Source organism: Pseudonaja textilis, chromosome 1, assembly GCF_049901715.1.
Source record: "Pseudonaja textilis isolate UNSWEBS1 chromosome 1, rPseTex1.2, whole genome shotgun sequence".
Lineage (NCBI taxonomy): Eukaryota > Metazoa > Chordata > Lepidosauria > Squamata > Elapidae > Pseudonaja > Pseudonaja textilis.
In genome coordinates this window covers 67677880-67703514 of record NC_141990.1, presented here as the reverse complement: position 1 = coordinate 67703514, position 25635 = coordinate 67677880, and the positions used below count along the sequence as shown (strand labels likewise).

The window sequence follows — 25635 nt, the reverse complement described above, 5'->3', positions numbered from 1 at the left end:
TTATTTTAATAAGGTTTGGCTTCACTGAATTATTTTAATATGCAACTAATTAATTCTTGGGTTGCATCCTAAATAAATCAGTTTTGATCAAAAATATACTCAGGAACCATAGAGTTGAAAGGGGTCTCTTGTTTGGTGCAGGAGCTGTTAAAAGTATTTTGGAGATAGGTATCCAACCTCTTTTGAAAGGCCTCCAACAAAGAAGAATATATCACTTCTTAAAGCAAAACATTCTAGTGCTTGGCAGCTCTTGGTATGAAGAAATAGCTAACCTGAGTGTATTTCCTAGTTCTAGTCAGACCCTTCAGAACAATGTAAAAGAACTCCACTGTTAACATCTTCCCTCAGACTTCTCTCTAGCATGATAAACCTATCCATTTCTTTCAACTCTTCCTTTCATTTACGTCATCATTTGCGTGTCACCTTTCTGTATGTTAAATTTGTAAATATTGTTTTTAGTCTGTCATGCTCAAAACTGAACACAGTATTCCAAAAGTGATCTACCAAGCCTGAATAGATTAAAATAATTATTTGCTGTTATCTGAACTCATATATACCCCAAATAGCACTTACTTTTTAGCAGCTACATCATGCTGTTGTGTTATGCACGAACTTGTGATTACAACACCCAGATGCTTTTCACCTATAGTACTAGTACTTCCCCTGTGAGTGAATTCAAATCTTCTCTTCTTGATTTATTCTTACCAAACAACAAAGTGACCAAGCTGGTTTTATAATTAGGGAGGAATGAACTAGTTGGCTAGTCAAGTATTTCTTTAAAGTCATGAGAACAAAGAAATTATGGGATTACCACCCAGTCTTGTCTTTTTTTTTTTTTAGCCTGTGCTTGTTTCCTTATAAAGGTTTCTTATTAAAAGTGGACTGTGAATGGTCATTCTGGCTTTTGAATATCATTACAAAAATTATGTGGCTTTTTAGGGATCAATACTATCATTCTTTATTATACTTGGTGACTGAAAGCCTTTACTTCTATACTCTTTAACAAAGGTATATGACTCCAGGAAGACACCAGATTGCTTACTTCTTTAAATGTCTCAAAATAATTGCATAGGACTTCCTGGGCAGATATTAGTGCCAAGAAACTTTGGGAATTACAGCTCAAAACTGCTTGAAAGCACCAGGTTATCTATTCTAGATCTAGCAAGTCACTTTTGCTTTCCTTCTGTCTCAGATGGTGCTTTCTGGAGGCAGGAACTTGCAATCATGGGGTGAATTCAGGACACAGACCTGCTAAAGGAGTTGGTGATTTTAGGTTATCAAGCCTTTCCTTTTGCAGGATAAAAACTGATATCGTACTTGTATTGTATGAATAGAAAGGCTTTTAGGTGGATATTTTGATCATGCGTAGCTAGAGTGATATGTTATTCTTGGCTGGAGAAAGTTGCTAAGAATATTTTATTTTGACTGATACTTTCTACCTTTTATTTCTAGCTTGATAGATCTCTTAATATAAACTGTTCAATCAATTGACTATAGTAACCATTTCTTTTTATGAACCTGTGTTCCTTCCTTTATGTATACTACATATGTGTGTTTGTGTCAACATATAGATAGATATACAGCTATTGGGTGCTGTAGTGGGAACTCTTGATGTGCTACCACACCAAGTGTGCTGTGCCTCACACATTTGAGGAGTGGGGTGGGAAGCATTTTTTTTGTACATACATACGCACACTCACACAAACATACATACTAAAAGCCACTTGTATTTTGCTTTTCCATTAACAAAAATACTTGCCACCTATTTCCTTCATACTGAGAGCTTTCCACCGTGGGTGAATCTAGAATATGTGGAATTAAGATAAGATCTTCCACAGCAAAGGTAATGCAGGATTCTTATTATTGTGGATTTGAGTATATTTTTCTGCAGGATTCTTCCTGAAAGGCTCTATGTATCATACATGAACCATGGTGGCATAGTGGTTTAAGTGCAGTACTGCAGATTACTTCTGCTGCCTGCTGGCTGCCTGCAGGCAGTTCCAATCTCACCAAGCTCAAGGTTGACTCAGACTTCCATCCTTCTGAGGTGGGTAAAATGAAGACCCAGATTGTTGGGGGCAATATGCTGACTCTGTAAACTGCTTAGAGAGGGCTGTAAAGCTCTGTAAAGCTATATATAAGTCTTAAGTGCTATTGCTATTGCTTCAACCATTTCTACAATTGCTGTTCATTCAACATGTTGAAATGATTTCTGAATGTTTTTCCATAGCTTTTCCTGAATTGTTTTTCCTCTCTTATTCTTCCTCCTCTCCCCCACATTACTCCCTTTTTACATCCTCTCCCCCTCCCCCCATTCTCATTGGACCTATATCATTATTCCTAACTCATTTCCACTTATTAGAACCCTATTCTATTGCTTTTGGATGATATTCAAATTTCAAAATCTACTTAGCCTTTTTTGTTTCAACATAAACTAAAAATTCCTGTTTGAGAACAACTGTCATATTGTTTGTACAAGCTCATTAATGGCAGAGCCAATGGTAACTATTACTATCTGCTCTACCCAGTTTTAAAAGTTGTACTACAGAGAAGTATTTGTTTGAAAAGAAACAAATAAGAAACTTTTAAGGACTTACAACAGACAGGAATATTCAAAGGGAAAGGTAGAACAAGAGCACCCAAACATGAGTTTAAGTTTAATGTTACAAAGGAAAATTGTATTATGGTAAGAAATTAATAATTTGGAGAAAGTCTTCTTTCCCTAGATGTGGATGTGATCAGTCAGTCTTTCAAGTCATGATAGCTCAGTGAGAAAGGATACACTGTGCAATCAGAGTGAATAATTCAATTGATATTTTACAGATTATCTTGAAGAAAAGTGTTTAGATAAAACTTCTGATATTTTACTGCTTTTTGGAAACTATATGGTGTGTTCATGTTTGATATCCTCTCTAGAGTTCTGGTTTTCCCACTGCCAACCATACAATGAAGAAAAGATGAAGTAAAGTGTTACAAAAATAGCTTTGAAGAGAGAAGGTTTTTGGATAAGGAGGAGACTATGTCTTTATCACATCTTTTCTATTTAAAATGCTTAAGTTAGATCACAAAAAATACAAAACACATCAAATTAAATAATTTATTATCTGCACTTTAAAATACTATTCCCTATACCATCCATCTGGTAAACTTGCAAGATATGTTTTTCTCATCATAAACATATATACATCCAAACTAGACTGTGTTATTTCTCTGTGTCATATAATATATGTGGGTATATACATAATTTTGTATTTATTTATTTTGTCATGTTTATGTAGTTTATATTGGAGGTATATTTGAGAACTGTATGCAATGAAATTTAATTTTAATGTATGCCGATTAGTGTACATTCAAAGTGACAATAAAGTTATTATTCTATACTTTCTTAATATTTTGTACCACAATTCATGAAGCCTAATAAGCCTTATGACAATATTTTATCAAAGAATATATATTGCTTGTATTTGATTATAAGTTATGCAATAGTTAACAGATACATGATGTAAATGCAAAATATCTTATGTTAGGTATGTAAGTAATGTTTAAAAAGAAATATTGGATGCTACAATATGTTCACTCCTTGCCTTTTTGTAGTGTGCAGGGTATGACCAAATTCTGATCCACACCATTATATCCTTAAACAAAATTCCTTCTTGGCATGGATTTATAATACTTTAAATTATATTGTACAGTTCTCTGCCTGTCTTCAGAAAAAGGCCCCCATGGAATTTTGTGAGAATACTTGCTTGAGAAGTATTCATAGTGGTACAGCCTCAGTCTTTTCCTTTATCATTGACTATTTGGAATATGCTTCAATTCACACCTATATGCTATGATAATAAAAATGTACTTTTACAATCTCCATTTTCTATCAACACCTAACAATTGCTCTTTTCTCATGACAGCTCCAAGATGCTAGAAACCATTTTGATTTGGCAGTTAATTCATTTTATATGTGCAAATAAATACAATTTTGAAAAGGAAATAGTGATAGTTTGGGTGCAGCGTAACCCAAATTCATACCTACTATCCAGATATGAGCTAATCAACATTACTGAACTTGTCTTAATGCTCCATATAGATTATGATTTTAAATTTATAAAAAATACCTAGATGTCTGCAAGCATTAGAGCTTAGATAAACAATCCCCAGAGGGCACGTGGAGTTCCTAAAAATCATTTCAAATTCAACTTTAAACAATTAAAACAAATAAGCTTATAAAATTGCCAGATATGATGAAATAGTGCTCTTGCCTGAAATATTTAAGGTTTGGGGTAAGAGTCCCAACTTTTCTGTTTTTTCAAGTGAGAACAATAAGCTCCCTTTTTATGACCTTGTAGTTCCCTTAATTCAGGGTAGAGACGGGGCGACTAGATGGAGCTAAGCATTTACTGGCTGGATGCCACACAGAGTTCAAAGCAGATAGTTTTTCTTTGCATTCTAAGAGAGAAACATCTGCCACTACCTAGGATTGAACTCTCAATCTTCCGAGTGGGAGGCGAGCATCTTCACCATTAGGCCATCATATCACTCTTTCAAGGGAGAACAAAGAAACCCTACAATAATAGATCTTGAACTATTGTTTAATTAAAAATATATTTATTTTGGCATTCACACTAAGGGATGGTTGAAGTATTCTTAGAATCACCATCATTGGTTTGCAGACCCCAATTTAGGTTCCACTTCCCTGTCTTACATGTTTTCTATAACATTTAATTTCTCATTTGAATTGGTTGGCATGATGTCTTGTCTTACACTTATACAATTTCATGCCCTGCATTATTCTCATTTTTATCATGGTAAAAAGCATATCACAACATGGACTGCTATTATCTAGGACTCCCACTCTAAGAAAAAATATGTGTGGATCTCACTTCTATTGCTAGACATCTTTGTATAAAGGGTTTAGGGAAAATAGTTTGATTATTTCCAGCAGAAATACCATAAAAGAATTATGCACACAGTTTAGATGGTAAAACCAATAGTTCCCTAAACCTTTTTCAAATAATTTAGGGGGAAAAGTACAAAACAGAAACATAACTAAAATGGGAAGGAGAATTGAAATCATCCCTATTTATACAAACACAGGGTAATTCTTATGTTGCTTTTATCTGCTGTTATTCAGCATCTCAGCTTCATATTCATATCCAAATACAATAGCCATGTTTGCGTGTGTGTTTTCAAATTGAGTGGAATGCTTTATTAAAGTAGGTAATAGTTCTATGTCTTTTATTTAACATATCACTGGAATTAAATATTTTCTAGCTTTTGTAAAGGGTGGTAAGTAAATTGTTGAACAAGTAAATCAAAACCTTGCTAAAGATGTAAAATGCTAGCAACTCATATCAAGGTCAGAAATAAGGCCAACTTTCACATATATGGCTCAAAGAGTATCAAATAAAAACAATGCCTCAGATCTATCCAAGAGTCTGGATATTTGTAAACAAGGGTACACCAAGAACACATTAAGGTCAAATGCTGATAGTAAAACACTTTTTAGTCTAGAATGGAAGGCTAGCCAAAACTCTAAAAACCCCAATCATTATTTAGTGCAGTGTTTGAAAAGGGCCTAGTATGCAAGTAAGTTCATTATTATTTTTATTGTCAGAGTACAACATGTGTACAATGAGATTGGCTTAAGTAGGCCTCAGTCATTCCCAGGATTAGCCTCATCCTGTGACAACCATTTGGGTTTCTTTTTCCTTTGTAGATTTCACTTTTACATTTGGATTTGGTACTATATATAATATTCATTAAATGAATATCAAATATTTATCATTCTTACAAAATTAGAGCTATAAATGTGTTAACATTGGTAGGTAATAAAGTTATCAGAACATTCTCTTTTAAGTGTGCTAAAATAAGCATCTTCTATCTAGATGGTTTCTTTGGTATTGTTAAAGGCATCAGGCTAGAAAATGAAAGACCATGAATTCTAATCCCATCTTAGTCTTAAAGTCAGTTGAAATGACCTTGGACCACTCACTTTCTCTCAGACCTGAGGAGAAGACAGTGGTAAACTACTTTTGAAAAACTTTGCTGTGAAAACTGGAAGGACTTGTTAGTCAGTCAGCAGGAGTCAACACTGTCTAAAAGGTACAAAAACAAACAAACAAACAAAAAAGATTTCTTTAGAAAGTGCCCAGGTTTTTGTTTAAACAAAGAAGTTCAAAAGCTGTTGTAGAAACTTCCTGAATGTAGTTGCTTACTTTTTAATTTGATACTGGAGAGGCCAAATATTAATTCAGGCAGAAATACCTGTTTACCCAAATGGTGTATTTCAATAATAGGAGGGTTTTCAAATTCAAATCAAGCTTTCAATTAGCTGCTGTATATTTCATTTACTATATGGTATATTCTTACGTACTTAACTTTCTGTGAACATTTAAACAAATACGTCTGATTACATTTTGATTACTAAAGGTAACACAGGTTGGAACTTGGCTCAAAATGTGAGGCTGCTCAGTCTATTTTGTACAATGATAAATAGCAAAACCACTCATTCCAGTTCAACATATTTATGTTTAAAATTACTTTGTTTGGATCAATGAAGTTCTGCTTTCCCTAGTTATAAAGAGACATTTGAATAAATAAATCCAGGGAGATCTATAGATGGATAAGTTAGCAAGTGTCTTCCTTGGAAGCCTTGATTTCTTTTGCTATTGTTTTTAAGAAATTTTGTTATACAATTAAAGAATGGTTTGTTAAGAATGTGTGTATGTATTGACATGCAATATCTGCTTGAGAACTTTGCAAAACCTCTGGAACCATGAGAAACAAACAGAAACAAGATATTATATTAGAAAAATGTTTGGCAAATATTAGATCTAGGGATATGGAAAACATTCCACAATACTTCATTTTTCTGCTTCTATTGTTTGACACAAATACTCTGATGTATAAAAATCAGAGACCAATCATACTTGAATGATGTATTTTCAATTAGTTTAATTGTGCAGAAACTTACACAGTTTAAGCTTCTCTGCCCATCACTTAAGAAGTGAGAAATTGCTGGTATTTGTAGTATTTCTAATAGGAGAGAAGGAAATTGCTTGTATTTGTTTTCCTTTCTTTGGAAGATGAGAAATTATGTTTCCTAGTTCTTTAGTAATCTACATTATGACTCAGCATCAGTTTAAAGTCATAAATCCTTCCAGCAAAGCTTTTGGTTCTTAAAAATAACAGCTTTAAAATGAAAGTCCCCACTCTTTTGTAATATGCTTTAAACAGTGTAGTACAATTATATATATGTCTACCCAGAAATTCCATTGAATGAAATAAGGTTTAATTCCAAATAAAAGAGTACAGAACTATAAATATGGTTTGAAAATCTGTCTATGAAAAAACAGTGAGAAGACATATTCATGTACCATTTACTTCTTCATATGCAAAAGAGAAATTGAGAAAATGTGAACTACTAAATTCTGGTTACTGGAACAGGAAGTATTTTAAAGAGTTTATGAGCATAAGATTTCCTCTCAAAATCCATATTTTATGCATGGATATTTGGGGAGACAGGGGTCAGGTCATACAAACTCACATATAAGGTTAATTAATGATAAGATTGGAGTTTGAGTAAGAGGGACTTAAGGAAAAAAAGGATGCTTTATTTACCACAGCGACTGACCAACTTGACTCACATGATATCTAGTGATCCCTTGTCTTTTGCATATGAGCAATTGTGGATTTACAAATGACAGGAATCATTGCCTCAGAGAAAATATTACCATTGTAACCACTCCCACTCCTCTGGAAGCCGATTGGATAATCTCATGAATGTCTGAGCACTAGGATGATTAATGTTGGGATACATAGATTGTACAAGAAGCCTTTGGAATCCAGCTAGGTATTTCAAAGATGATATCTGAGAAATGTAAAAACAGATGGAATGAGAGAAGTAGAATTAATTGAATACCACAGTGACATAATATTGTGGAAGCCAGAAATAATACAACAAAGCTTGTGGAGAAAGAGATATGGAAAAAACATTCCTCTATAAGACTATCACAAAATTCCATTAATCAAGTGCATTCTTTTATTTCCAGATGTTGACTAATGCAGAGAATGCTTTGGCTTCTTGGGGAAAGTCTGACTTTTTGGAACAATGAGAGACATTAGGAAAGGATACACATATTGGGATTGTTACTAAATTGTTATATATGCAAATACTTAAATCATCAGAATGACAACTATGCAAATGTTGTACAGTAAAATGGCAATTGGAAAACCTTTGATGATAAAATAAAAAGCCTGCACAAAGCCATGTCTTCATATTGAAACAGCGTAAAGAATTTAACATTTTTTACAATACTTAAAAGCAAACACTACAAAAAAAACAACAAGCCGAACAAGCTGATCAGCAAATGATAGCTAACCAAGGTATGAAACGATTGAGTAGTAAAGTCTATGGGCATTCCCACATTTAGTAGACTATGGTATGTAGAAAAAAGCAGAAGTGAACTGAGTTGTGTGCATCACATTCTGCCTACATTTTTCAAACTAATATGTTTTCGGGTGAAAAAGTGACTGTTAAAAGGCAGAGCATAAAGATAATAGTATACAGAATATAGCAGAATAATCTGGAAGAGACCTTGGAGTTCTTCTAGTCCTATCCCCTGCTCAACCAGGAAGCCTTGTACCATTTCAGGCAAATGGTTCTAGCTTGCTTCTCTCCTTGATTAATTTCCATTCATTGCTTATTGCCCTGCTTTCAGGTGCTTTGGAGAATAGGTTGACCTTTCTTCTTCGTTGCATATTGCTAATTGTCCATATCTCCCAGTTTAAGCCATTCAAGTGCATTATTAATCATCTAAGAGCCATACTGGACAGGGCACTGTACTTTTACAGACACTGGATGACAAACCAACACTTGCACATAGACACAAATCATTCTGAAGCAGCTGTTCACAAGCAACAAGAAATAACAGAATAATGATAATAATATGGGAACCAGACCCTGCAATAGTATGTATTTAGACCAATAATAACACCAAGATTAAAGTGCCTTCTCATACTTCACTAATGTAATGTATGCCATGAGATGCCAACAATAACTCTGGATTCTATGTAGGACTTTGTGCAAAGGAATGTATCAGGCTTCAAAATAAGGACAAAATGTCAATCATTTCAACTCCCAGGATCTTCCATTATACAAATATCAAAGTAACCATTTTCTGGGGGGAGAGGGGAAAGCCTTTGAGCAAAATAGTGCTGCATTCACATACAATAAAATATTAGGCTATCCCAGGAGGTTTTAACAAACACAATGGGTTTTTAACACATTATAATTGCTATTTGATAAGTACTTGTAATCGATCTCACATCTCTACCCTATCTTCGGGCTTTTCCTCCCCCCTTCATCCTATTTTAAATCCCAGATTAGTTTAGCCCCTCCATACATCTGATGAAGTGAACTTCAGCTCACAAAATATGATTTATTAGTTTGAAAAGCTGCTACAAGGGTCATTCTGATTTATTTTCCTATACAGTAAATAAAACTTAATTTCCAATACCTTCCAATACCTTTACCAAACAGGTTGGAATTAAAGCATGAACAATTCTGTCTTTAAAAATTATTTCTGTATCAGTTGGTTTGAATGAAAAATGCTTGTTAAAAACATCCTCATTGCATAATAGTATTAATTATGTGATGACATACACATCTATTTCAAAGCTTTCAGTCAGAGTCTATTTGAAATTTCCTTTTAAAAACACTTTCAAATAGATGTACCATAGAAATGTATGTTATAAAACACATTTGGAACCTAAAATTCCTTAAGGCTCCACTCCCATCAATTTCCACCATAAAAATATTCTTAAAAGTTATTATTTTGTTGATGAGGTTGACAGTTATGTTACTGAACAGGTAGGTGTCTAGAAAAGGAACGATATAAACATTCCTTCAAATTGTGGCTTTAGAATATTTGGAATTCAGGCAAATGTGTCTTTTAGGCACACAAATGTAGTCTTTGTGAGGATTTCTGTATTAAAAATAGACAGTACCAAGTTTTACACATTGGTTGGCTACCTGACTAAGGGGGGGTGGAGGCCAGCAAAATGTTCACTTTAGGTGTCCATGATTATTTATGATATGATTTCATGTTTTCATTGATAAAGATGATCTAGTGATCCACAGAACTACGTAATGCATAAACAGAACCAGATTTTAAAACCAATTTTTGATAAATCTTCAGCTTACTTTCTTTTGGAGGTAAGGAAAATGTGTCCTGGGATGTCCAATAGGGTTCAGATTATTCCACTGATCTATCAGGAGACTAAAATGCAGCTGATGTCCATAGATTATGGGAAATCAGAAATATGAAGATGATAGAGAACAAGAGTAATCCTTAAGAGTATATTGTGCCTGAGCAGATACCTAATGGGAACACACTGAATAACAAAATATTTCATAGGGTTATGTAATTAATTAATTCTAGGCTAAAGTTTATTAATGAAGAATTTCTTATTATTATAGTTGTTCTAGATCCCCATGGCCAGTATCCTTTGCTACCAGAGTAATATATAGTAATAAAGTCTGCTATGCAAATGCTTACAATTTAATAAGTAAATAAGCAAGATAGCCAATGTTATTCCTCCCTCTGTATCCTGCCTCTTGAATGGAATTCAGAATAGGTAATAATTTCAGCAATACGGTAGTAGGAAGAGAAACAAAAGGAAACAATTTTCCTATTTTCTCTTGATAAAAGTATTTAATTGAATTCTGCACAGAGCTAAATAAATTGAAGATGCTTCATTTAAGGGTTAAAGTTGACTGACTAGTTGCTGGTGACTTTTGTTTTCAGTATACCAGATGCACTGGAAACAAAAAAATAGTACATACCCTGTTACTTTGCCTTATCTTATTTATAGAAGGAACAGTGTTGACATAGTATAGTCAGGGTAGTCAGTAGTCAGTTTTAATTAGAAATTTGCTATAAAAGGCACTACCTTTGGGACAGAAGAAATTGAGATGAGTCAATATAAGTTGGGCAATATGTATCTCTCTCTCTCTCTGTGTGTGTTTATGTATATGTGTGTGGAATATAAAAATAAGCTTATCAGAGGATGTTGGCAGCTACTAAACTTTACTGCTAGGTTGCTACAAAACAATGAAACAAAGTTTTATGTGCTTGAGTTTTATATCAGTTTTTTTTAAAAAAGAAAAATTGTTTAATTAAAGTTTGAAAACTTGCTAATGTAATTATAATTCTGTTCTTCAAATTCCTTTTAGCAAATTTTTTTTCATCCTTTTCACCTGATTTAAAATAACCACCATCAGTCTTAAATAATCATTTCCCAACTTCTGCCTCTACCACAATCTCTGATAGGTATTTGTTTGTGGCAGTATTGTTTCCTCAAACCCAAGTTAACATATTTTTTATATCTTCCTTATTAGTGATAAATCTAAAACACTATTTCGTGACTATCCTAATGCAATACACTAGACTTTTAAATAAAGGAAAATTCCTTCAGATGTTCCCAATAGGCATTGCAGACGTATCTATCAAAACTAGTCAAATATGCCCCCAAAATTATTGATTTATTATCCTCTTACAAGTAATTGACTATATAAAAACTTAAACTTAAAAAAACTTAAAAACTTAAACTTAAAAAAGAAAAACAAAAAAGATTGATCTACCAATTAATAGATGAGAACGGGGATGCCCAACAAGGGATAGAACAGAAAAAAGAAATTGTATGTAAATTTTTTGAAGATCTTTATAAAAAGAAGGAGGTAAATGAGGATATGATAAGAAACTATTTGGGTATTACCGTGTTTCTCCAACAATACGGCCTCCACCAATAGGAAGCCCCAGCATGATTTATTGGCATAAAATCAAATTAAGCCCTTCCCCCCAAATTAAGCCCCATATTAAAAAATGCAAAATGGTGGGGTGGATGGTCGGGGGGCTTGCCGTTAGGAAGTACTTTGTTGCATGCCCGGATATGGTGCTGCCTGCGTTGGTGGGGCACTTCATATTGGGAGATCTTCCACTGTTGCTTTTCCTTCTCCCTTGCTGCTGCGGCATTAGAACGGAGGGTCCGGCGGGGAGGCGCTCGCTGCCTGCCAGGGCCGTGCCAGAGCCGTGCGGGCTGGGCAGACCCAGGAAAGTGAGCCCCAGGTGCGTGCATGACTCCTCCTGCCCCAAGTCTTCGCTTGCTCTGCAAAGCTGTGGCTTCCTCACAAGCGGCGTGGCTAGGCTGGCCACGGAAGCACTCAGTGCAGGTACCTCCAAAGGTGGGAAGGACGGGCTGGTGGGCGCTAACCTCGGGCGTTCACCCCGCATCGGGCTTAGGGTGGTGGCTGTTTCCTCTGCAAGTGGCTCGGACCCGCTGCTGCTGCTTCGCAGCCACCCGCCTGGCCTTTCTTTGCGGTGGAAGAGCTCACTGGGCTGAAGGGACCAGTGCATCAGAGGCATGCAGTGTAGGGAGGTTGGGGAGGAACCGAAGAGGCCCTGGGAGATTCGCCTCCCCTCGTGGGGTTGGGCTGCCCTCTCAGGCAGGGGAGGCTTTGTTGTAGTAGGGTGCCGTTTTTAAAATAATTCGCTTTACCTTCAAAGGCAAAGGGAAGGCGGCGACAGGAGCGCCTGAAGCCCAGTGTCTCCTCAGGGCTCCGGTTGCAGGGAGGAGCCCTGACTGGCCGCACGTGGCTGCGCCAAACACCTCGGCGTTCCTCTAATGCTGCGGCAAGGGAGAAGGGAAAGCAACGGTCCTGAACATCAAAGCTGTTGCCGCCCGCCCACCCGAGGATGCAAGCGGGGGAATTAAGTCACCCCCGAAAAGACGGCCTAGCCGTTTTTCAGGGGTCAAAGAAAAATAAGGCCCGGCCTTATTATGTGAGAAACACGGTACTAAAGATAAAATAATCAAGGAGGAGATGAAGGAAATGTTAATTAGAGATATTACATGGCCCGAGTTAAATAGAAAACCAGTAGAAAACCAAAAGAACAATAAAACCCCAGGACCCAACGGGATACCAGGGGAACTTTATAAGAAAATAGGAGAACAAATAGGACCTCTCATGGTGGAAGTATATAATGAGGTTCTACTAGTAGCAAGAATGCCGGATTCATGGAAGGAGACACTGATATCGTTGATTCCAAAAGAAGATTCAGATTTACGACATATACAAAATTATGGACCAATTTCCCTGTTAAATACTGATTAAAATATTTACCACAATTATAACAAATAGATTGAAAAAAATATTGAATGAATATATATATAAAGATCAAAACGGATTTCTTCCCAATAGACAAATTAGGAACAATTTAAGAGTAGTATTAAATGTTTTGGAATACAACGAAGCCCATCCAGAAAAATAAATAGCCCTTGTATTCTTGGATGCACAGAAGGCCTTTGACAATCTAAATTGGCAATTCCTAATCCAACAAATTTACAATATGAATTTAGGCACTCAATTTGAAAACATCATGATTACAATTTATGATTCACAAAAGGCGAATATTATAATTAATGGAGAGTACACGTGCTCAGTAAAAATAAGAAAGGGGTCAGGCAGGGATGTCCATTATCTCCCCTGCTCTTCCTATTATCTTTGGAAACATTGCTTACATGAATTAGACAGAACCCAGGAATAAAAGGACTAAAAATTAAAAAAGAAGAACATAAACTCCAGTTATTTGCGGATGATATGGTATTTTTCATAGAGGAACCAACTGAAACAGGTCAAGAACTACTGAAAGAGTTAGATCAATTTGGGGAAGTTGTAGGACTTAAAATTAATAGGGAAAAAACAAAATTAATAATTAAAAATTTAACAGAAAAACAAAAACTAAAATTGGAAAGGATAATGGGATTACAAATAGTAAAAAAAGTTAAATATTTAGGAATTTGGTTGATGGCTCAATGCAAAACTCTAATGGAAAATAATTATAATAAATTATTACAGCAAGTCAGAAAAGATTTAGAGATATGGGTTAAATTGCAAATCTCTTTATGAGGGAGGATTGCCACTATAAAAATGAATATTCTGCCCAAATTTATTTACTTATTCCAAACAATACCAATAAAAATACATAAAAATTACTTTGTGGAACTTAACAAGATAATTACCAAATTTATCTGGCAAGGGACAAAACCGAGGATAAACCTAAAGGCAATGCAAGATATGAAGAGCAGGGGAGGTATGGCACTCCCAAATTGGGAATTATACTATAGTGCAGCTTCCTCACTTTGGTTGAAAGAGTGGATAAATCTGTCGAATAAAAGGATCTTATTTTTAGAAGGCTATGATTTACAGAGGGGATGGCACGCATTTTTATGGGACACTGGAAAAATTAAGCAGAAGTATTTCCACAGACATATAATTAGAGATTCCTTATTGGCTAATTGGAACAAAATAAAAATAAAACATTATTCAAAAATCCCAATCTGGATCTCAATGATGGAGGCGATGATACATCCAAATAATCTAGATCTTAATAAAATGATAAAATACAAAGACCTTCTTGATGCACAAGGAACTTTAAAATCATGGCAAGATCTCCAAGAACAAGGGCTACAAGTAGACCGGTGGGCTTATTTGCAAATTCAAAATAGATATAGCCAGGACAAGAAAAAAATTGGAAATTATACTAAGGCACAATAATTAGATAAAATCCTATTAGGTCCAGATTAAAAAAAAATAACTAAATTTTATAATTACTTATTAGAGATTGAATTAGAAGAGGAAGTAGTCAAAGGCAACATGATAGCTTGGAGCAGAAACATAGGACAGAGCGTTACATTATTAGAATGGGAAAAGGTCTGGACAAGGAATAATAAAATTACAAAATCAGCAGCATATAAAGAAAATGTCTATAAAATGTTTTATAGATGGCTTCTCTTGCCCTCGAGAATAGCGAAAATGTCTCCTAACATGAATCCGAATTGCTGGAAATGTAAAAAGAAACAGGGAACCTTCTTTCATATGTGGTGGTCCTGCACTGAAGCCCAAAGATACTGGCATAGAATAAAAAAGTGGTTAGAGGAAATAACGGCAGAGCAAATTGAATTAAAACCAGAATTCTTCCTATTGAGGATATTTAATAGACAAATTTCTAAAAATGTCAAATATATAATACTGCATATTCTTACTGCAGCCAGTTGGAAACAAGCAGAAATTCCAACAGAGGAAATGGTTATTCAGAAGATAACAGCCTGTGCAGAGATGGATAAGTTAACCTTAGCACTTAAGGAAAAAGAAACATCAGAATATTATAGGAGCTGGGAATGCTGGTATGACTGGATAGAACAAAAATAGAAAATATATTAGTAAACAACGTAAAATGTAAAAGAGATAGTAATTATATATTTGCAATGAGATGTATTTGTAAATATATCACCAATATTGATCACAAACAGGGGACCATAAACTGTCGATAGTAGAATTGTTAGTTTTTAATCATTTTCTTTTTTCCTTTTTCTTTCTTTTTTTCTTCTTTGTGTTGTGTATGTGTTTGTTTGATATTTTAGTTCTATAATCAATAATGTTTGTTTTTTAAAAAAGAGTATATTGTGCCTGAGCACATACCTAATGGGAACATACTGAATAACAAAATATTTCATAGGGTTATGTTATTAATTAATTCTAGGCTAAAGTTTATTAATGAATAAACGTTTATTATGAATATATAGTTACTATCTCTTTTACATTTTACATTGTTTACTAATATATTTTCTATTTTTGTTCTATCCAGTCATACCAGCATTCCCATCTTCTATAAAGTTTATTAATGAATAAAGTTATATTATAATTATTATTATAGTTGTTCTAGATCCCCATGGCCAGTATCCTTTGCTACCAGAGTAATATATAGTAATAAAGTCTGCTATGCAAATGCTTACAATTTAATAAGTAAATAAGCAAGATAGCCAATGTTATTCCTCCCTCTGTATCCTGCCTCTTGAATGGAATTCAGAATAGGTAATAATTTCAGCAATACGGTAGTAAGAAGAGAAACAAAAGGAAATAATTTTCTTATTTTCTCTTGATAAAAGTATCTAATTGAATTCTGCACAGAGCTAAATAAATTGAAGATGCTTCATTTAAGGGTTAAAGTTGACTGACTAGTTGCTGGTGACTTTTGTTTTCAGTATACCAGATGCACTGGAAACAAAAAAATAGTACATATCCTGTTAACTTTACCTTATCTTATTTATAGAAGGAACAATGTTGACATAGTATAGTCAGGGTAGTCAGTAGTTAGTTTTATTTGAAATTTGCTATAAAAGGCACTACCTTTGGGACAGAAGAAATTGAGATGAGTCAATATAAGTTGGGCAATATGTATCTCTCTGTGTGTGTGTTTATGTATATGTGTGTGGAATATAAAAATAAGCTTATCAGAGGATGTTGGCAGCTACTAAACTTTACTGCTAGGTTGCTACAAAACAATGAAACAAAGTTTTATGTGCTTGAGTTTTTTATCAGTTTTTTTTAAAAAGAAAAATTGTTTAATTAAAGTTTGAAAACTTGCTAATGTAATTGTAATTCTGTTCTTCAAATTCCTTTTAGCAATTTTTTTTCATCCTTTTCACCTGATTTAAAATAACCACCATCAGTCTTAAATAATCATTTCCCAACTTCTGCCTCTACCACAATCTCTGATAGGTATTTGTTTGTGGCAGTATTGTTTCCTCAAACCCAAGATAACATATTTTTGTATCTTCCTTATTAATGATAAATCTAAAACACTATTTCATGACCATCTTAATGCAATACACTAGACTTTTAAATAAAGGAAAATTCCTTCAGATGTTCCCAATAGGCGTTGCAGACATATCTATTCAAAACTAGTCAAATATGCTCCCAAAAATTATTGATTTATTCTCCTCTTACAAGTAATTGTCTATATAAAATTCAATAACTGATTCCTTTAGATAATTTGTAACTAAATTCCCATGTTAAAAGAGGTTTGAATCAAGGTTTCAGATTTTATGCTATATACTGGAGACAAATCATATGAAAGATATTATATAAAAATTACTGATTAATATTGTTAATAAAGCTAATGTTCTAAATAAAGATAGGTCTTTATTTTATTAGTATTGAAGTTCTAATTTAGTATTTTTATTATCCACAACATGATCTCCTGATTATGATGTTTCTTACAAAAAGACAGTAATTTCATTTTTTTTAAAAAGTAAGGATTGGAAGAAAATTGCAGTTCTGAGAACATATGAAAAAAATAATTGCATGAAAGAAAATGTATTTCTGAAGAAACAAGACATTTATTATAAAGAAATTGTTCAGGATCATTACAGTCTACTTCCTACTACTCTAGGAATTAGAGTATAGTAAGGATAAATCAGAAGTTTCCTTCAATGGTAGTAATTCCTTAAGATTTGAATTCGAACTCAAGTTACTGTTACTGTTTTAGGTCAAGAATGCGAAACCTGTGCTCCTGAAAATGTTACAGCAAAATCTTTCTTTATTGGATGGTGTGCAATGGGACTTGTAATGGAGCAACAAACTACTGTATAGTCACCATTTCTAAATTGTTTTGTAAGTGATTACAGAAAAGCAATGCTTTAGAAACAATAATGTAACTCTCTCTGTGTGTGTGAACTGTATATTAGATTTGTTCATATGCCAGCCCCATGAAACATAAACTATGCAAACTAAGCACACACACACACACACACACACACACACACACCCACACACTTGATACTGAAAATTGTCCCCAACAATTTGGGTCCTCATTTGACCAACCTTGGAAGGATGGAAGGCTGAGTCAGCCTTGAGCCTGGTTAGATTTGAACTGCCAAATTGAAGGCAGCTGGAAGTCAGAAGAAGTAGCCTGAAGTACTGCATTCTAACCACTGCACCACTGTGGCTCATAATATATTTAAATATATTAAATATATTTTATATATTCTATATTTTAATATAAAGACCTATATTTGCTTGCCATCATCAATGCTGAGGAAGACCATATCCTACAGCAGTCAGTGAATTCCACCACATGTTCAACAATATATTGGTCTGAAAGAAGTCACTTTGGGTGGATGGTGGTGCTGCTGAGGTGGGAAACCCTGAATATTGTCTCCCAAGTTCCATTCCTAATTAGACAACAAAATTTATATGCAGCAACCTAGCTGCTTTTCTTAATAGGAACATTAATAGGAATATGCTCAGAGTTTTATATTAAATCTCTCATTGTTTCTCTCCTCCTATTCCAAAGCTGATAAAAGTGACTGAAAAATATAAAGCTAATGGTCAACAGCCACAGACAAGTTCAGCACATTTTTGAAGCAAAAGAAATACTCAGCCTTAAGGTATATACCACAGTGATCTAAATATTATACTTCATGCTTTTATAAGATTAATGCAGTGAAGTTATGTCTGTATATATATATAGAAATGAAAACCCTACCCTCCATGGGTTTGAGTCGTGCTTTGTGCTCCAATTTTACTGCATATGCAGGACCTAAAATGGCTGTTACTTGCTGTCCCACTGCTAAAATGGCAAGATGTGCAGCTCTTCTGGTGCAAGAAGAAGATCCAGAACATATACTGTGATCCAGAACACATACTGTGTTCACTTTTACCAAGCAATTAGTTTTGCAGACTACAGGCAGAGAACTATAAGATCAGCATTGTTTGTAGTTAGTCCAAAGTATGCTTAGTATGAAGTAAGCTTCCTTAAATTTGGTGGGATGATTTCCTGAATAAATGGATAGTCTTGCTGTGTAAACCATCATTTTTACAAACAAGTATCACATAAAATAGATTAGAAATGTAATGTGGGAAGTAATATTGAATCATTTTAGTAGAAGCAAAGCAAATGGTGCCTGCAGGTTCATATTAGATTTTTAACACAGGGGTTCTGTTTGTCATAACAATTTGTTCCCATAGTAGAACAGACTGAAAGGTAACGATGAGTTGGTGCAATATATTACATTAAATAAACTTGTCTGGTTAGCACTGCATGAAAAGGTTTGTTTACATTACTGTAAGATGTTTTCTGCTGTATTATAATTCTGCTGTGCAAATAAATTAAGAGAGGTTTTGACAGTTCATTTACTTTCTATATGCACACAAAAAATGAAGGGCTTTATTTATTGTATTGTGTTTTGGCTTATTAGTGGAAAATATTTTTGTTTTATAAAAAATTGCTGCGTGGCATCATCAAGCCTATAATCAGAAAAAGCAAGCAGATGAAAGATTGCCTTATCTGCTTGTTGCTATATTGAAAAGAAGAACAAATAACAAATACTATATTTAGTTAGTATTTCAAAGACATAGCAAATAGTATTGAATCACTGGGATGTGGGGAGGAGGGAGGCGGGGAAGAGATAATTTATTAATAGGAATTATATTTTTTGCTTTTCTTTTTTAACTACAGTATGGTTTTCCGCTTTAGGGTTTGTACATATAGTCTTATATGAATGAATCTGGAATTATACAAATTAAGAGCCTTCCCTGTGATACGTTAAGAGAAGTTGTGATTTTACATACATACATACATACATACATACATACATACATACATGATGAAGGCATTTACTTTATTGTGTTATATCTTACATAATAACATTCTTTTAAAATTCTTCCAAATTCTTAGTTTACATAATAATAGTCCTTAAACTTGTATTATTAAGGGAGATCTTTCAGCTGCTTTTAGTGCAAGTTAGTATAGTTCTGCAAAACTATGCCTCATTAAACTCCCAGATAAACATGCATAAGTGCTGTAGCCTTTGTCACTTGGGTTGCAATTATAGTAAGCTTAGTTTCCTTTAAGTGTGCTCTGTAGAATTCTAAAAAAACTTTACTTTTCAATAGATATGTATATGATTTTATAGGGCTTCCAGTATCTATGTTATGATTCCCTAGTGTTCAAAATAGTACACCTAGATTTTTAAATATGATATAACTTTTAAAAAAGTTTTTAAATTATTGGATGAGAAGGTTGATTTTCGTTACAAGTAGCATATACTTTTATTTTGGAAGATACACATTTTTACACTTAAAATACTTGCAGCATTCCTGGGATATATCATCTATATTCAGTGATTTGATAATTTTATTGATCTATAGAATATAATGCCTTCTTTCTTCATTTCCAGATGCCTTAGCAATTCAGTTATGGATCTATGACCATCACTTGAAGAAAAGTATATGTTAACTTCTCCCAAGATTTTTCCTCTCCTTTCCTGTAATCCAATCATTTTGTTATATAATAGTTCAGATAATTCTTATTGACAATTTGGTTGCTAGGTTGTAACTGGTCATGATGAAACTCCTTCTATTTGTATCAACCTTGCATGAATATGGCTTCTAAAATTGTAAGGTTCCATGGATATTTGAGAATTACCAGAGTGCTTTTCTCAGATCCAGATATTCAGATAAAGGGGTCTCTGTTATATATATAAAAAAACAATGAAGTCTAATATTGCTTTCATTCAATAATTGCAAAATTAACTGTTCCAAGGCATAATCTTTCAGATTAAAGATGCACGTATATTTTTAAAAGCATGCTTTTATATTTCTCTTATTAGATTCAATAATATATGTGGCCTCTTGACTTCTGGGTTGAGCCCTCCTCTCTAACGGACCGTAGATCACCACTGTCCACGGCTATGGTCCATACTCTTTTGTCAGAGAGCCCGATCATTGCGATTAGGGGCTGAAGCTGCCTTGGAGGGATGGAAGAGTAAGGGGAAGCTGCAAGCCAGGTTGAGGGGAGACTCATCTCCCCTCCTGGGCTTGTTTTTTTTTCCCCAAAGATGACTGAAGCGGTGGTCTAAAATGGCCACCCTGAAGAGGAGACTCAGCTGGACTAAGATTTGTGCAGGAGGGAAGGAAGAGGTGGATAACATCTGAACTGGAACAATTGGGTGAAACAACTGAAAAAGTACCCTGGGATTAAGGTAAGATTGAACTTTTAAGAAAAGAAAAGTGAGCAGCGGAAATACAAAGGGACAGGAAAAAAAATAAGAAAATAATTTTGACAGCTAAGCAGGGCTTTGAAGCGGGAAAGGAAGAAGCAAGAACTAAAGACTTAATTAAATTGGACTGAAAATATTTCGGCAATAAACAGGCATAAAATAAAGCTGGACTTAAGATTGACAAATAATAATAATAAAATTTACAAATTGGAGACTCGATTGTGCTGGAATATTGAGTTTCGAAAAACCCTAAATAAAAAAATAGGGGAAAAAGATGAGGACTTTGTATAATGGAGAGTGACATCTTCTGACAAAAACTTGAACTCAAACAAAAGGGAAAGTGTCCTGTTTCTGTATGAACTTGTGTTGATATAATGTTAAAGAAATATTGAAACAATATTTTTGTTTTTTTGCTTTTTGTTTTTATGTCAAAAATTGAATAAAATTTGTTTAAAAATAATAATATATGTGGCCTCTCCTGATTTTTTTAAAAAAATACCTTACCCAGCTCGAGGATCTCAAAAAGTCTGTTGCACTTTTACATTATACAGTGATGTCACAAAACAGGTTAATAACAGACTTATAAAAACAGAGATTTCAGTGTAGTTAATCCAAGTAAAATTACTGTATATATTAATTAATATAATATAAGCACTTTACTATTATTGTTCAAACCATGATCATCCAAAATATTAAACTTGCAATGATATTGTCCTATATACAAATTAGAATATTGATAAAATACTTCTATAATCCTCATTAACATGATGTTAACACTCCCTCTTGTAATTTTAATTTCATGTGCTTTTCTCTTCCTATTCATAGTTTATAAAACAAACATTTCACTGATTTATTTGCAATTTTTTTGTGTCACATAATTCAATGTTATTTCCTTTTCTCTTAACATTTACCTAGACCTTGATTTCTTGAGAATGTCAAGAGGTACTAAAACTAAAGTATCAAAACCTCAAAAGGACAATAAAAATAAAGAACCTCTTGTTTTCTTATTCTGCTTGCTTGAGACAACTTCATTTTTGGCTACTAAGGAAATGGCTACTAAAAATGGCAAGAGAGGGGTAAGATGAGCTTTGTACAGCAATCTGCAAAAACATAGTTACATAAAATACACTTCAGAAATAATTTGAACAGATAGGAATGAAATGGATGCCTTTAAAAAAAGAATGGATAAAAAATTTGAAAGGTTAGAGAGGAAATGAGAGTAGATGTTAAAAAGATGGGAAGTTTCATAAAACAAATATTTGGAGGTAAAACAAATAAATGATAAAGTAGAAATTTTTGAGAGTAAGACAAGATGTTCCAGGAAGAGAGTTGGATAGAGAACTAGATAATCTGGCTTTACTGGAACTGAGAGGGAATTCTATTTGAGATTCAGACCTCTTCTAGAGGTTTCAGATGACAATATTAAAGAACAGATTATTAACTTTATAGCAATTTTTTAGACTTGGAGAAAAAAAGGCATGGGCACAGAATATTGGCAAAGAATAATTACTAAATTCTTATGGTATCTCTGGACACCTGCATAACTGGATAGAAGCATTCCTGTCAAACAGACAACAAATGGTCAAAAGTGGGAGTGTCCTATCAAATTCTTTCAATAGTGGTGTACCCCAAGGCAGTATTCTAGGACCAACTCTCTTCATACTCTACATAAATGACCTCTTTGATCATATTAAGAGCAACTGCATTCTCTTCACTGATGATGTAAAGCTGTTCAATACCACAGACAATACTGCTACCCTTCAAAAAGATCTTGACTATGTATCAGAATGGTCAATCAAATGGCAACTTCAAATCTCAACAAATAAATGCTCTGTCTTACATATTGGCAAAAAAAATATCAGAAAATAAAACACAAGCTGAATAGTCAAGACCTTGTTGAGGATGCAAACTCTGTCAAGGACCTTGGAATACTCATCTCTAATGATCTAAGTGCTAGAGCCCATTTTAACTACATAGCCAAAAAGGCATTAAGGGTTGTTAACCTAATCCTGCATAGCCTTTTCTCTGGTAATATCACACTACTAACTACAGCATACAAAACATTTGCTAGACCTATACTTGAATACAGCTCATCAGTCTAGAACCTGCATTACATAACTGATATTAACACAGTTGAGAAAGGCCAGAAATATTTCATAAGAAGAGTTCTCCACTCTTCTACTCATTGCAGAATACCTTATTCCACCGGACTTGAAACTCTAGACCTAGAAAACCTAGAACTACGCCGCCTTCGGTCCGATCTAAATATAGTATATAAAATCATACATTGCAATGTCCTATCTGTCAATGAATACTTCAGCTTCAACCATAACAATTCAAGAGCACACAATAGATACAAACTCAAGGTTAACCGCACCAAACTTGATTGTGATGACCCGTAGTCTCTCAAAATAACCCAAAATCCAAAACATATATTAAAATCCGCTAAAGCCTTCAACTTAACTTCACTGTTTTATTAGGCACAGTCACAAAAGTAAATAATGAGGCAAACAGAAAACCAAAACAAACCGCATTGATGAGAGTTCTGAAGCAAGCCGAGATAACTAATTATAAACTCCAGGAAAATAACCAAGAAAAGTCCATGGGAAGAATGGCAGCAAAGATAAGCCTCTTTCAAGGTGAACACTAATTGACTTCAGCAATTGCAAACTTATATAGATAGCTCCCTCCTGCAAGCCACGAGGAGGATCATAGTAATCTCCTCTTGAGTAGACCTGGCTTTTCTCTGATCCTCTCCTCCCTGCATGACCTAGGAGGGATAGGGGGTGGGCCTGGATCCTCCTCTGATTGCTAAGCTGGCCTCTGCCCTTCCCCAGCCTCCACCACCACCTCTGGAGCCACACTCCCACTCCCTGTTGGCTGTTCCTCCTCTTCCTCAGGGTCAGAGTCCACCAGGGGCATGACATTGATTGTAGAAAATACGACTTCAGCAACAGAGTGGTCAATGTTTGAAATACTCTACCTGACTCTGGTTTCTTCTCCAAACCCCCAAAACTTTAACCTTAGACTGTCTACTATTGACCTCACCCCTTTCCTAAGAGGCCTGTAGGGGGCGTGCATAAGCGCACCAATCATGCCTATTGTCCCCATCCTATTTTTATTATTTTTTCTTATAGAATAAATTCTAGATTTGTCAGAAAAAGGAATGTTCCTAAGAATATTTGGATCCAGAAACTTCTGGTGGCAGGACAGGGACGTGCAGAAGTGGAGAAGCCCAGCTGCAGTTGCAGTGTGGGGGAAGGCAACCCCCTGGCAGCGAAGAGAAGATCCCCTGAGCCCAGTGTGAAAGAGCCAGCCGCCTGTTAATGGCGGCTCCTAAGTCCGGACTGCCTCCGATGTGACAAAGTGAGAAAGTGACAGCTTGTAAGATCGGTGGAGAAAGAGGTCCAGAAAGACTTTAACATTGAAGAGTGAGACCGGCGAGTGATTTCCTTTCCTTTTATTGTGTGTTATATCTGTCGGAAGCCTGAGAGAAAAGTGGCTAAAAAAGTGAAAGTGTGATTAGTGTGGGTGGAAAGTCTTGGCAGATGGAAGTGAACGTGTGGATTACAGTGTTTGAAAGGAGAAGTCTGTGAGTAGAAGAAGAAACTGTTGGAAAGATTAGGAGACTTATGGATTCGAGTTTTTGAGTGTATTGTTACATTGGACTATTTCCTAGGTTTAAAACCGGAAGAGAATAGAGGCTACGGAAGAGAAAAAAACATGGCGTCAAATGTGATACATTGAATCTTCGAACTTAGCGCAATAAAATAACAGACTCTATTTGACACTATTTGCTCAATAGACCTTTAACCGATTTGGAGGAGAACATTATTTGATCCTAAACTGACTGAGGTGAAAGCAGTAAGTGAAGGAGATTAAGATATTGAACTTAAAAGTATTGGGGAAAAAAAAAAGAGTAATTGAAGTTTGGGAAGAGACTGATTGCTGACAGCGATTATTCAGCACTTTTTACCTCCCTCCTTCCGGGTGTCTGAAGAGAACTACAAAATCCCAAAACGTTAGATTTAAACCTGACCTTAAAATTCTATTTTCTTACCACTCTACCTTATTCTTTTGCGGTTTTTCCTTGGTATTACTCTGTTAAATTTTGTATCTTGACTTCTGTTTACTGACTCTTTGACATTAAGGTGAATCCCTTTTCTCTTTTCACTTTCCTTTTATAATAGCTATTAACTTATTTACTTAGAAAGGGTATACTGATTGCTAGATTTAATTACTAATTGATTTAATTGTTTTGAATAATTAGTAACAATAAGGATTGTCATACTCCAACCAGTTGGATAGGGAAAATAATAACAAGGTTAAGAATTTTATAATTAGTAAGTAGAAGATTAAATGCTAAATAGTAATTAGCAAAGGTTAAAGTACTACAATTTAGTGGGTGAATATAATCAACTTATTAGGGGAAGAGTAATATTATTTTGGACTAAAATATAGCTGATTTAGAATACTTAATATTAAGATATAAGATTAGATAAAAGTTTATATAGATTTATAAAAGCTATAATTTTATAAGTTGAAGTCTGGTTTGATTTGATATATTACCTGCTATACATGTTTGTTATATAAATTTATCATAGAAAATATTATATAGTGTTGGATAGTGTTCTATAGTATTGGAATATAGATTGCGCAAACTACATACCTGATTGAAGACATAAGACCAAAAATAAAAGTATTTATATATCTTAACTTCTAGTTGAGAGTACTGAA

The 25635-nt window shown here is 34.4% G+C and overlaps 1 protein-coding gene across 13 annotated transcripts in view; it reads left to right on the top strand.

The window, feature by feature from the left end:
- CHRM3 (cholinergic receptor muscarinic 3) overlaps window positions 1-25635 on the top strand; it is a 260500-nt gene that overhangs the window by 10278 nt on the left and 224587 nt on the right. The window contains exon 2 of one of the 13 annotated variants that reach the window (XM_087937071.1): window positions 20737-20880. The exons of the other annotated variants lie outside the window; for them this stretch is intronic. The gene's annotated coding sequence lies outside the window, so the exon portion shown is untranslated. The remainder of the gene's footprint in view (window positions 1-20736; window positions 20881-25635) is intronic. 13 annotated transcript variants of the gene reach the window in all.